The following is a 12139-nucleotide window of genomic DNA, read 5'->3' as shown; positions in this document are numbered from 1 at the left end:
CACAGCACAATACCATTATCTCCATAGATAGTGTTCATTGAAGAAGAGAATGTTTAAAAGCTGAGGTACATAATATTGTAGAAACAGACCCAACCGCCAATGGACCATAGTAACATTTGCCCTTAGCAGAAGTTGGACACAGACATCATAGGCATCCATTATGGTCAGGATTATGCCCTTTAGCTAATACAGGGCATCTAAGATTTGCAAGAGAGGAACCGAGTGTACCTGGTTGTTTGAGGGAAATGGAAATTATATTTCATGGCTCTAAGGAAAGGACACGTTGCCATAATCTTTTCCATTAATTAAGATTCTGTAGACACATGTTCAATAACTGAAAATAAGAACAAAATGGGGGTGCTTTTACATATGAATAGCAAACTTTAGGGCAACAGGATTTTAGTGATGTGTAGCTGCACCATTTTACCTCAGAAAGGCTTGGCATACAGATGTAACTATTTAATTTATTGAGTTTGTTTAGCAAAGGTCTCTGGAGGGACTCGCAGCAAAGTTTTTTTTTTTTATTGCATATTTATTAAGGTTTTTTGAATACACATGTGTAAATATTAAACAACATTTCTTGTATCATAACATAATTTCGTCGTCGCTTCTTTGGACTCCCTCGCATCTCCCGCTCCCACGTACGTCGTTACAAAAAAAATTTTCCAAGCAAATTACCCACTTGTTTACAATCTAATCTCCGCTCGTTTAAATAAAATCTAACAATTCTCCAAAAAATATATATTTTCCTTAATCTCACTTATCATCAAAATCAGATCTAATTCAGTGGTGGGCAATTATTTATGATCTAGCATCCTTCTTAAGATTCGCAGCAAAGTTTTTATACAGAGGTAAATAACATGAATATCAGTACATCAATATGGATTTCACAAAAATGATATCATTTACAGAAGTGTCGTGAAATTAATAATATATAGCATAATCTTTCCACAGAAATGTCTTTTGAGATGTGGCCTCCTGAAGCTTGAGCTTCACGCTGACAGGAGCAGAAACAACATTTTCACATTTACCTCAGCTCCACAGCAGTTTTCTCAGAAGTTGTCATGCTCAGGAACTAAACTTTAGGTCCTTTAAAACAAAAAAGATATCAACCAAAAAAGAGGGGAACTTAAGAGTGCTGGGGAAATTCATAACCCATTTTGAAAGTTTAAGGGAAGCCTCACTACCAGCCTGCACTTAAAGGTTCAGGGCCATACAGAAAGGTAACATTGGGCATACCCAAACTTTCTGAGGTAATGAGTTAGTTGCCCATAATGGTGGCTGCTCTTTGCCTCACCTCTCCCACTGAGCGTGTTTGCTCTTGTTAAAGTACAGTGGTGCCCTGCAAGACGAATGCCTCGCAAGACGAAAAACTCGCTAGACGAAAGAGTTTTCCGTTTTTGAGGTGCTTCGCAAGACGAATTTCCCTATGGGCTTGCATCGCAAGACAAAAACGTCTTGCGAGTGCTTGCGAGTTCTTGCAAGTTTTTTCCCTTTTTTCCCTTTTTCTAAGCTGCTAAGCCGCTAATAGCTGCTAAGCCGCTAATAGCCGTGCTTCACAAGACAAAAAAACTGCAAGACGAAGAGACTCGCGGAATGAATTAATTTCGTCTTGCGAGGCACCACTGTAATGTACAGCGGTAACGTTCATTAATTTTCATTAAAATTAATGAATGTTAGAATGATGTTGGTTTAGAAATTAAGCGGTTTTCAGCTGAAATGGTTATGTAAAAAGAAAAGAAAGGTTAGAAATTAATTGAAAATTAAGGGAGAGGATTTGCTGAATTAATAATTAGAAATTGGGATACAGAAAGGGGAGGCATGAGGAGGTCGGGGAAGTAAGTTTAAGAAAACAAGGGACTGAAATTATACTTGTTTTTTGTTTGTGTATTGTGTATTGTTTGTATTATTGTTTTGTTTTTATACAATTTGTGAAACTATAATAAATATCTTTAAAAAAAAATGTACAGCAGTAACGTACACAGGCTCTTCCTAGGTTCAAGGTTTCAAGGAGAGGAGAAGAAGCAAGAATGCTTCATGTCAAAGGTGGGAGCCTTGCCCAACGAATCTGAGGAGCATATAGTTAAAAATATAAAGGCAAGAGAGAAAAAAGTTCTTTAAGTTCCTCATAGCCCTTGCCCACCAACACTTCACCCCACTCATCATAATCGTTGGCTGAGGTGGTTGCTTTATTCTGCCCAATGGTAGGGCCGGCCACAGAACCAACTGTTATAGTGAGTCTTGCTTAGTGAGTCCTCTCACTAAGTTTGCATGCTTATCTCCACAAGCTGTGTGTGAGTGTGTGTGTACACCTCCCCCGCTGAAACTCAGAATAGCATTTGATGCATCTAATGAAATGGACTGTAGTCTCTTCTTACGCCATAATACATTTGGTTATCTTTAAGGTAAGATTCTCTGGGTGACATTCAACTAAATGCTACTCAGACCTACTGAAATTAATTTACCTGATCCTTAATTTCAATTGGTCTACTCTGAGTAAAATGTAGTTGACTACTACCCTTTGGAACGGACGCGGGTGGCGCTGTGGGTTAAACCACAGAGCCTAGGACTTGCCGATCAGAAAGTCGGCGGTTCGAATCCCCGTGACGGGGGGAGCTCCCGTTGTTCAGTCCCTGCTCCTGCCAACCTAGCGGTTTGAAAGCACCTCAAAGTGCAAGTAGATAAATAAGTACTGCTCTGGCGAGAAGGTAAATGACGTTTCCGTGCGCTGCTCTGGTTCACCAGAAGCGGCCTAGTCAGGCTGGCCACATGACCTGGAAGCTGTACGCTGGCTCCCTCGGCTAATAAAGCGAGATGAGCGCAGCAACCCCAGAGTCGTCTGCGACGGGACCTAATGGTCAGGGGTCCCTTTACCTTTACCTTTACTACTCTTTGGAAACTGTAGTTAGATCCTTTGAACTCATTAGGACTTACTTTGCAGGAAACATGCCTAAGGCCAGGCTGCAATGAGAAACCTTACTGCAGTTGTGGTCAGGTACCTCCTTAGACCCCCCCCCCCAAGTTGATGATTCAAGGGGTAGCTGTTTAGGTAAGAAATGTTTTTCACATAGCCTCCAAAATGATTAAGCAGGAACCAACAGGCTGCTTCCTGTCCCCAAATCTGTTCCCCTGAACTGGAGCACCTTGGAATCGTTTGGATCAAGGTGCACATGTAAAAAATACGCCCCTTCTGAAAGGGTGGAACTACCTTGCCAAAAAAAAAATTTGCCTGCAGCAATCATACTGCTACTGTTCAGTTTTCTACCCCACCTACCAAAAAAAAACCCAGAGGCTTTGTGAGTTCTCAAACGAGACTGGAAAAAGCACAGGGGAAACAGGAGAACGAATATTTGATTATGTTACGTAGCTTCCCCATTAAACGTGAAAGGGGGGAAAGTGGAAATTATTTTTTTCCTATTTTTGTGGGTTTTTTAAAAAACTGTTAGTTATTTTGACAAAGTAATAATCAAAAATAAATAAATAAGAATAAAAATGTTCACTCCACCACCGAGACCATTCCACTGAAACTATCCAACCTCCCAAAATTTCAACACCTCTTGCGATGATTTGATCCCTTTCCGTTCTAATAGTACAAATTCTACAGACACCCTCCCTATCTCCTCAAAATAATTTCACCTGCATATTCCCCATCTTACCTTAATGGCACATGATAATTAATAGCTATATCCCAGATCTCTTTATACCATTCTTCCATTTTATATTCTGCTTGCCCCTTCCACTTCCTAGCTATAATAATTCATGCAGCTGTCAATACCCTTCATAGCCTGTGAACCTTCCACGCCAACGTAAATTGATAATAAAGCTACCTCTGGACTTTCGGTCAGCTTTAACTCAGTGATTTCAGTGATTTAAACATCCCTTGCCCCCCCAAAAATGTACATATTTGTACAGTATTGCACATATTTACACCCCCACCACATGTGAACATACAGTGGTGCCCCACAAGACGAATGCCTCGCAAGACGGGAAACTCGCTAGACGAAAGAGTTTTCCGTTTTGGAGGCACTTCGCAAAACGAATTTCCTATGGGCTTGCTTCGCAAGACGAAAATGTCTTGCGAGTTCCAGCGGGTTTTTCCCCTCCCCCCTTTTTCTAAGCCACTAAGCCGCTTATCCGCTTATCTGCTAAGCCGATAAACCACTAAAAGCCGCTAAACCGCTAATAGCGCTAATCTGCTAAGCCGTCAATGGGCTTGCTTCGCAAGACGAAAAAACCACTAGACGAAGAGACTCGCGGAACGGATTCTTTTCGTCTTGCGAGGCACCACTGTAATTCCCTGTTTCCTGGCATCCCCTCAAACATAACACCGAATATTCCTTGTTTATTTGAGTGGAGATTCTGACTGTCAGGGAACTGCCATCGGAAAGACAGGAGGTGGAGGGGCTCTCAGAAGTCAGGAGAGACTCAGCAGCGGAGGAAGGCACCAGCAGGGGGAGAATGGGCGATCAGAGAGAGAGGGAAGCGAAGGGATGGCTCAGGGAATCTTCTAGCGATAACAGCGGAGAAGTCTCAGGACCTCCCATAGGTACACCCACTCCTCGCCGGAAACTGTCGCGCCGTGAATCCAGACGACGCGTTTCCGTCAAGGAGCTTTTATGCTGGAGTAAATTTCGTAGACGCCCACTGTCGGACTCTGCCAGCGATTGATGGAGCTATGCTTAAGGGCTCGCTAAAGACAGAGTTTAGCTAAACTGAGCAAACTCTGAGGGACTAAGCTTTTACGCACAAGCAGCTCATCATCCCATCACACTGACTTACAGTGAAAAACATCTCTGGCTGACTTAACCACAATCTGAGATTTGAAGGAGTAGAGTGACATCTAGTGAGTAAGTTCTTTTTCACAGTTTCATCAGTTTAGATATTTGTGCACACCCAGTCAATATGTATATTTGTTCTACATGTTTCATTGGGGTCATTCATTATGGTCCAAAGGGGTCCTGTTATCCTCCATAGTAAATACCCCACACCCAGGTTAATCATGAAAAGACCAGAATTGTTTTTTGATAGGATAAACTTATTGGTTTCTGTAATTAGTAAAATCCAGAAGTGTATGAATTCAGAAGTACAGTGGTGCCCCGCAAGACGAATGCCTCGCAAGATGAAAAACCTGCTAGACGAAAGGGTTTTCCGTTTTGGAGGCGCTTCGCAAGACGAATTTCCCCATGGGTTTGCTTCGCAAGACGAGTTTTTCCGACTTTTTTCCCCTCCCCCCCTTTTTCTAAGCCGCTAAGCTGCTTATCCGCTAAGCCGCTAAAAGCCGCTAAAAGCCGCTAAATGCCGCTAAGCCGCTAATAGCACTAATCCGCTAAGCCACTAATGGGCTTGCTTCGCAAGACGAAAAAACCGCTAGACGAAGAGACTCGCGGAACGGATTCTTTTCGTCTTGCGAGGCACCACTGTATACAAGTATGCAGATTCTTTCCCTGCAAATTCTATTGCTGGAAAAACAGTAGCAACTCCTTGAGTGCTTCAGGAATCTTTTTCAATATGGACATATTGATACCACTTTTTCAGAAGTTGTTTATAGAGTGCAATGCAATTTGATGACCAGTTGAAGATTTTAACGCAATTACCTGCTGCAAAACCCCCCTATATAAATGACTTCTGTTTGAGAAATCTAAAGGGAGGGGGAAGGGTGGCAACATCCACGTAAATAAAAGCCACCACAGAGAGAAGGAAAGAGCATCTTTAATTGTTGTTGTGCCACTACAGAACTCAGGAAGTTAGAATCTGAATTATTTGCACACTAGAGTCAAAATGCTTTTACAACCTCAAAAAGTTGAAGGCTGTCAGTAATTTGGAAAATGCAGGTGAAAGACATTAACAAGTTCAAGGCTATGAGTATTATGATAAAATGTGCATTAAAAAAGGACAGGTTGACACTGATTTTGACAAAGCCAGCAGGACAAACAATTAGAATTGTTGTGAGTTGCTGTTGTTGTTTCGACAGGGTTAGGCTGTACACATGAGTCCCTTCTAATTGCTGGATCCAGCAAGGATTCCATTGCTGGAATAGTCAGGCCAGCTTCTTGGTAATGACCCTAAGCATGGACCCTCGATTTCTGCTTCAGTCCAAGGCTGTGGCAATGGGAGAAGCAAGACCTTTGGGGAGTGTTGATGCCGTGAGCCCCTCCATTGTAAGCTCAGGTTGCATATACAGTGGTACCTCGCAAGACGAAATTAATTCGTTCTGCGAGTTTTTTCGTCATGCGAATTTTTCGTCTTGCGAAGCACGGATTTTGGAAAAGCTTCAAAAATCACCAAAGTCTTCAAAAACCTCAAAAAAAAGGCTACCACACCATGTGCTATCAGTTGCTCCTCGAAGTCAAGTCGCAACTGCACCCCCTGAATGCACCCTGGGTATTAACGGTTTTAAGAAAAATGAAACAAACTTGCAAGACGTTTTCGTCTTGCGAAGCAAGCCCATAGGGAAATTCGTCTTGCGGAGCTACTCAAAAAAACGAAAAACTCTTTCGTCTTGTGAGTTTTTCGTCTTACGAGGCATTCGTCTTGCGAGGTACCACTGTATGTGTAAATAGACCATATATCATAAAGACACCACAGTCTCTGCTGTACCTCATTCCGAAGGAAACCCTGGGAAAATGTCTGGAATCTCACTCCACTCAGTGATTGGGGTGTCATGCAACAATATGTTTCTCTCCCCACCCACCCATCTTCTTTGACATAGGGAGGAGGGAGCTGGCACAGCCTTTGCAGCTGGCATGGGATCAGGCACTTCAAAGCTGTAGGAACTGAACAGAGCTGCAGTGATAAGCTGAGATCCTGTACAAATTGTCCTGGTAGCACAGTCCTCCTTTCCCAATGTTTCTCCATTATTGTTTCTGGCAGGTTGCCTGCCCCCTGCCCAGCTCCCATGAATGGATCTGTATCCATTGTTTACTGCACTAGATGTGTTGTCAGAATTCAAACCTTCTGGCCGATCCAACAGCTCGATAAATGAAAGCGGTGCTTGAAGAATACAGGATTTGTGCATGAAATAGGTAAATGGGTTTCTGAAAAAGATTATTGGAGTGTCTCCACCCCCATCATTCTGCCCAGACACTGAGGTCCAGCTCCGAGGGCCTTCTGGCGATTCCCTCATTGTGAGAAGTGAGGCTACAGGCAACCAGGCAGAGGGCCTTCTCGGTAGTGGCACCCGCCCTGTAGAACGCCCTCCTGTCACATGTCAAGGAAATAAACTGACGCGCAGCGTAAATTAATAATGCAGAGTTTTTAATTGAATGAAAGCTTTACTGTGTTAAAATAAACTTCTTCATAAACAACATGGTTCCAAACAGTTTGACTGAGATTACATACTGACTCTGTTCACAACTGAGGCAGACTGACTCTGTTCACAACTGAAATCTTACGGAGATCACAAAGTGAAACTGGCTGCTAAGTCACATGTCAGAGTGACTCAACACCTAGAAGTTAGCAGTTAGGCCTGAATAACTTTAGTAGGCCCAAATGATTGTGCAGTCCCAGCACTTCCTAGCTTGCTTTGCTGCTTCTGCTCTTATATGTCTTTGTCACATGACATAAACATCTATCTGACTTTGAGAAGACATCTGAAGGCAAACCTGTTTAGGGGAGTTTTTAATGTTTGATGTTTTATTGTGTTTTTAATATGTTGGGAGCTGCCCAGAGAGGCTGGGGAAACCCAGCCAGAAGGGTGGGGTATAAATATATTATTATTATTATTATTATTATTATTATTATTAAGCTCAGTAGCACTTGGGAATGCTTTATCCTAACCCTTATATCTGTCAGTAACGTTGCAAAAAGATCCTTGTTTTCCCCCAACCCCCAGACGCTTTCCCGATCCCAAGAATTTACAGTTCAGCAGCGTATAAATACACATTAACTTGCAAATGATGTGGCATTTGGTGGTGTTTGCTCAAACTAATTTATTGCAATTATTTGCCTGATTTTTATTTGATTAGAATCATCACTGTGAAGAAGAAAATGTTGATGAGGAGGACCGCATGAAAGCACCAACAGTCACGTAGTGCTTCTGGTGTCCCACAACTTATTTGCTCTCCACTTTCCTTCTGGAGGATGTTAATTTGCTGATTTGCCCTTTATTTGACTTTCCTTTTCATCCTGGTAGAAGATGAGAGATAACAGCAACATCCAGAAAGGTCAAAAAACACTGCCAATATTTAGAAACATATATTTGGGAAATATGCAGATAGTCATTATATGTGATGTGTACATTTGCGTTCTTTTTAGATCTATGTCCATCTATAGTGTATGAGAGCCAGGGTGATGTATCAGTTAGCATGCAGGACTAGGACCAGGGAGACCTGGGTTCAAATCCATGAAGCACTTTTCCATGAAGCACACTGGCTCACCTTGGGCCAGCCACACAGTCTAACCCACTTCATAGGGTTGTCTGAGGATAACTGGGATGGTGAAGTTATGTCTTGCATTTTGTTAACTCCTTTGAAAGTACTTGTGGTAAAGTGGGTAACAGAAATTGCTTAAGAAGAAGTCAACACTAGTTAACATATTGAGTCCAAATAAACTTGGAGAAGATGCATGAAGGAATTGAAGCCTGAAAGGAAGTGAATTTTTTTTTACCAATAAGTATTTACTAAAAAAGTAGGAATCAGTAAGGAGGAAGAATAGGCTGCCTTTACGTTTTCTGCCTTGTCTCCTTTTAGGTAACAATTGTTGTAGCTTTCCTCCTAACAGTGACGTCCTCCAAAGTACACTGGGAATTGTATTTTACCCCTCACAAAGCTACAATTCCCGACAGCCTTAACGAGCTACAGTTCCCAGGATAACAGGGAAGTCTGCTTTCTAGGGTCTCGATGGTGGGGCAGGATGAAGGGGGGGGTGGAAGCTGCATTCCTAAAGCCTCAAACCTCAAACAGTCCAGCCCCTCTAATTATTCTGATTTTGAAAGGAAGGTCAAGCTGGGATGTTGAAATATGACACATCCGTTTTACACGTGTTTGTTTCAGCCATATCTTACCTCTCATTTACGATGCTGTCCTACATTAACTGTTACATACTGCTAACCATTCCTCTGGTACAACAGGAGAAACCAGTTCTTTAAACTTCTGCAAGGGGCAAGCGGCTTCACAGCCCGGCAAAATGAACTTTCAGCAGCCAGAAACACCATAACCAGACACTGGAGAGACCTGTCAGGAGTAAGCATGGACCAATGGTACCAAACAGTATGGGAAACAGCCCTACTAGAAAAATTAACCAATAAACTGAAACTGACACGGGGACAAACAGAAGAAGACACCTTCACCCCGGTATGGCTCCCCTTTATCACATATACAGCCCAACAAGACAATGACAATAATCCACCAACAGCATACAAATCAATATGGCTAACCTGATCCAAAACACCCACCCGCCCCACTCACACACGAAAACAAAGCTAACCATAGCCAATCACAAACAAACAACCACACCCTAGGCCAACCCCAACCTCTCTCACCACCAAAGGAACACAAATGAACAGCAGAGAACCTGCACGAGCAACGCTGACACCAAACCCTACATACATTAAGCAAAATAGAAACATCGCCACCCGACCCCCCCATCTTCCCCCAATCCACACCTCCCCTCTCCAATGTCTCAACAAATGAAACTGATTTGTAAAAATGTTACATGGAAAAAATACGAGACACATTACACATACTTCTGTAAAAAAAGAAAATCTTTAATAAAATAATAATAATTAAAAAAAAAAAAAGATTTCAGGCAGGATCTCACCCAGTCTCACCAGGAGAGGCTGGGGACTGAAACTGATGCCTTCTGCATGCTAAGCAGTTGTTCTACCACTGAGCTATGGCCCTAGCTCACAATATTGCTGTCAGGATAAACTGGAGAAGGTGGAGGCAGAGGTGTATATGCTCTGTGGGACAGAAGTATAAGAAGGAATAAAGTATGTAAACTAGCCTATAAGTGAATAAAATACAGTATGTTTTTAACTTTTGACCAAACTGAGGGAGGCAGTGGAAGACAGAAGTGCCTGGCGTGCTCTGGTCCACAGGGTCATGAAGAGTCAGACACGACTAAACAACTAAACAACAAGAACAAATATTTTTAACTTACTCTCCTAATAATTTGTATATAAATTATAAAAGTGATATATAAATTTGGTAATTTTTTTTTAAAAGAGGAAATGTTCAGACTTTCAAACAGTGTGTTATGCCTGAGCCTTCATTGCTGAAACTCCCAACAGTATTTTCATGCTCACAAACACCTGATGAAGGCTTAAGGAACCATTGTGACATAACCCATTCAAGCAGACTAAAGGGGCAACAGGCTGTCAACAGTGGCAATAGTTGGGGGCTCCCAGCTATTGAAAAGCCACATAGAGTCTTTTCATACTGCCTGAGGAATTAATTCCTTATTTAACATTCCTAATTGCTGGATCGATTTAACAGGACTGGAGCTAAGATTTGCTTGGATTTGGCCCCATTGATAGGAAACTGCCTGCTGCATCTTCCGCTTTGAAGTCACCCTGGTCTTTGGGCCTCCAGCACCTTCTTCAGCATGTCCAACCCATCTAAGAGGCGTATTATACTGGTGTTCCACTGGGTTAGGAAGACGCCCCTGGCAGAGGAGCCGTGCTCTACCATCTCGGCCAGACCTTCTGCCTCTGCACCGGCTTGCAACACTCCTCAAATTTCGCCCTACTTCACGAGGAGCAAGACACAACCCACTCCGCTCCGGAGGTCCAGCAGGCGCAAGGTGCTGCGATTTCCGAATCTCACCGACACCAAGATTTTAAGATCTGTCATTGGCAGCGTTGGCCGGAAGAGAGCCCGCAGGCATGGCAAGCGAAAGAAGACTCCAGCGTAAACAGGAAAAGGGGAAGCGGCCTACTGGAGTTGCCACTGACAACCACTCTCAGCCTCCTTTTTCCCCTTCTGGCCCAGCATGCTTTGCACACAGCCAACATGGCGGTGCCCAGCCCCAGCACGTCCCGACCGCTATCCCTTTCCCCTTCTCCGCCTCGACGGCCGGGGCTGAAATACCCTCGGAGGGGCAGCCTCTGCCGGCCACCAAACCGAATAAGAAGAAGCCGCCCTGTCGGGCCTGCACGGACTTCAGGAGTTGGACTCCAGCGGAAACAGGAAAAGGGGAAGCGGCCTACTGGAGTTGCCATTGACAACTACTCTCTCTCTCTTTTTTAAAAATAGTTTTTATTAACTTTCCATTTAACAAACCAATCATATCATATTAATTATTCCAAATTATACCAATACATTATACGAATAAATAAAACCTTTTGTTAATATTTTTGTTTCCACACATTTTATTTTCCAGTCTCACTTGCTATCAGTCATTGTGACGGTTCTTCGGGGGGGGGGTGGTTGTTAGGTAAATCATAATGAAAAAGAAAGTCCCCCCCTTTCCATTCTGTTCAACATACCGACATGGCTGTAATTCTTTGATATAGTCTTCTGTTCATTCCATCCCATCACTCTTATCTTCTCAGTGGTAGATTTATTTAGCAGATAATACACCCCTGACTTCTTTCGAAACATGTGCATTTACTTTCTCCAATTAATTTATCTTAAGCAATGCAACTAGTTTCGCTCTTGAAAGTGGTGTCTGGGAGCTCCAAAGCTCGCTCGAGGGCTTTCCGACCAGTGCTCCCACCCCCTCCTCCTTTCAAACTCGTGGGTGATTCATGGACAACTGCGGGCGAGGCAGCATCTTCCCACCCCCTGGGAAGAAGAAGCGAGGCTGATATACTCCCATAATCAGCCTCTAAATTACCTCATGCAAGCCGGAAAGATGGTATTGTCAGCCATCTTCCAAGGCGCCCCTAGCGGCCCCCGCCATTGACAACCACTCTCAGCCTCCTTCCCCCCCCCTGAATGGGCGGGCCCCCTTCTGGCCCAGCATGCTTTGCGCACACCCAACATGGCGGTGCCCAGCCCCAGCACATCCCGACCGGCACCCGCTTTCCCTTTCCCCTTCTCCGCCTCGACGGCCAGGGCTGAAAAACCCGCGGAGGGGCAGTCTCTGCCGGCTGCCAAACCAAATAAGAAGAAGCTGCCCTGTCGGGCCTGCACGGACTTCAGGAGTTGGATACAGGATCAGAGGAAGCAGTTGGACCTGCTATTCTTAAGGAGGCTAA

The sequence above is a fragment of the Podarcis cretensis genome (assembly GCF_951804945.1).
Source record: "Podarcis cretensis genome assembly, chromosome: 12".
Lineage (NCBI taxonomy): Eukaryota > Metazoa > Chordata > Lepidosauria > Squamata > Lacertidae > Podarcis > Podarcis cretensis.
The sequence above is the reverse complement of the archived record's forward strand: the minus strand, read 5'-3'. Positions refer to the sequence as shown.